Genomic DNA, 2,549 nt, shown 5'->3' with positions numbered 1-2,549 from the left:
TTTTACTTTTCATAATATTGTCCAGAAAGAAATGTAAATTTGGTGCATTCTTAGTTTTGTATCTCTCCAGCGGCTGTGTGATCTACAGACTGTGGTCTAAATGAGTGTGCTCTCTGTGTATTTAAACAAAATAAAGGTATTTCCTGTGACTTGTTTGTCTCACACCCTTCTTTTGAGACCTTCTCAAGATCTGCAGGGGCAGTGCCTGGTTGAGGAGGTGGAAGCAAAAAGATTCCTGGCACAGCAGCACCACCAGGCAGCACCAGGACTTGGTCTTCCCAGAGCTGCTCACTTTCCACTTCAGAGCTCTCCTTCTTAGCTCTTGTGTTGCTTTGAGGCCTGAATGCTCCTGCATATGGGTTACAGTCCTGCGGTGCGGCAGTGCTGTGCAAGCAGGCAGGGACAGGCACCGGGCACTTCTGTGACAGAGCTGGCCTCCATAACAACATTTCCATCCTAGAGGGGGATGTCCTCAGGGCAGTGCCTGAAGGCTTAGGTCTTCTTCCAGTGGTCCTCTCAGGAACATGCCCAGGAGAGAAAACAGTAATGAACAGCTAAAGCGTGTGGGTGTGCAGGGTGGGGGTGCACAGCAGTGTCCATGCAAGGCCAGGCTGCTGGGAGAGACATGAAGGACCAGCAGAGCAGGGGTTGGTCTATTCCGATGTGCACTGGACACCCCAAGGAAGCTCCCCAGGGTAATCATCACGGACCTGCCAGTGACCACCACCATTTCCAGCACAAGCCTCTCACCCCAGCTCAAAGAGGTCCCTTATCCCTCCCTGGAGGGACACCGAATGACTGGCTCAGCAGTCCATGTCTGTATTGTAAAGGCAAGACTTAAGCATACACACCGTAGGCATGTGGTGAGATGGACCTGAAGGAGAACAAATGCCGTCAGAGTCACAAATTGCCCAGCATATCTGTGAAGGCCTGTGGGACAGAGAGTGTCCTAAGGTCACTTCATGTTGAGAGTAACATTCCCTGGGAAAACGCCTGAATGCAGCCCTGGGATGCGCTTCTGTGAACAGAGTTCCCTGTGTCCATTCCTCATGCCTTGGGGCATCTCAGACGAGTGCAGAGCAGGTGAGTGAGGTGAGAAGGTGAGAAAGCTGGTGAGGGGTCTGGAACACAAGTCCTATGAGGAGCAGCTGAGGGACGTGGGGTTGTTTAGTCTGGAGAAGAGGACGCTGAGGGGAGACCTTACTACCCTCTACAACTACCTGACAGGAGGCTGTAGTGAGGTGGGTGTCAGCCTCTTCTCCCTGGTAACGGAAGATAGGACAAGGGGAATGGTCTGAAGTTGCACCAGGGCAGGTTTAGGTTAGACATTAAGAAAAATTTCTTCACAGAAAGAGTTGTCAGGCTCTGGAATGGGCTGCCCAGGGAGGTGGTCGAGTCCCCATCGCTGGGGGTATCTAAAAGAAGGATAGATGAGGTGCTTAGGGACATGGTTTAGTGGTGGGATGGCAGGGTTAGGTTAACAGTTGGACTTGATGATCTTAAAGGTCTTTTCCAACCTAGACCATTTTATGATTCTATGATTCTAAGGGTGACACATCGCAGGGCTGAGATGCCTCCCAGGCTCTGGGAGTGGGATCAGGAAGCCAGAGAAACACTATGACTACTGCGATGCACTGCCCGTTCCTGTGCAAGGGAAGGACTCGTGATTCTGAACAACCCTGTGTGCATGCGGAGTGTATTCACTCCCTCATTTCACTCATTTCTCATAAGATTACCTACAAAGCTGGTGCGCCACCTCTACACACACATGAACAGCTGCCCACACAGAGCTTCACTCTAGGGGGACCTTAAGAAACTCTGAGATTTGGCAATAGGAACATCATAAAGCTTTACAAGAAGAAGTTGCATGTGGGTTTTTGAGGGTAGTATAACCCCAGACATGAGGTCAGGCTGGGACCTGACCATCTCAGGAGTGACCCTGTGGAGAAGGGCCTGGGCACAAAGGGGAATGCCATAGGAGCCAGTGGTCCCTACTCACCATGAATAAAGCCAGTGTCATAAAGGGCTGTGTTACTTGGAGCATGGCCACCCAGAGAAAGGGAGTTCTCATCCCCCTTGTACCAGCACTGCTGTAGCCACATCTGGTCTCATGTGTCTGGGTGTGGGGCTCTCTGGTCTGGAGGAATGGGGAGGGACTTGAGAGATTCCAGAGGAGATCTGCCAGGATGGGGTTTGGGGTCTCTGTGGAGAGTCTGAGGGACCTGGGCTTCTTTAGCCTGGTAAACTGGAGGGTCTGGGCATTCTAGTAGAAGCCTGCAAATGCTTGAAGGCTGGTTTCAGAGATGCTGAAGCTATTCTTGGCAGTGGGAAGAGAAGGAGACCTCAACAAAGAGCAGCTTGGAAGGTTCAGACTGGAGGTAAGGATGAAGGAGTCTCACTCAAAGCATTGCCTTGTGGTGCAAGCGGTCACTCAGAGGGAGTCTGGATCAACCCCCGGCTTTGTGTTTCAAAGAAAAGCCACCGTTGACTGGACAGACATCAGTGAATGTATGGAAATGCCAAGGTGAGAGCTAGGTGGGAAGGCAAGA

The sequence above is a fragment of the Egretta garzetta genome, unplaced genomic scaffold (assembly GCF_000687185.1).
Source record: "Egretta garzetta isolate BGI_Z169 unplaced genomic scaffold, ASM68718v1 scaffold119, whole genome shotgun sequence".
Lineage (NCBI taxonomy): Eukaryota > Metazoa > Chordata > Aves > Pelecaniformes > Ardeidae > Egretta > Egretta garzetta.
This window is presented reverse-complemented; position numbering follows the sequence as displayed.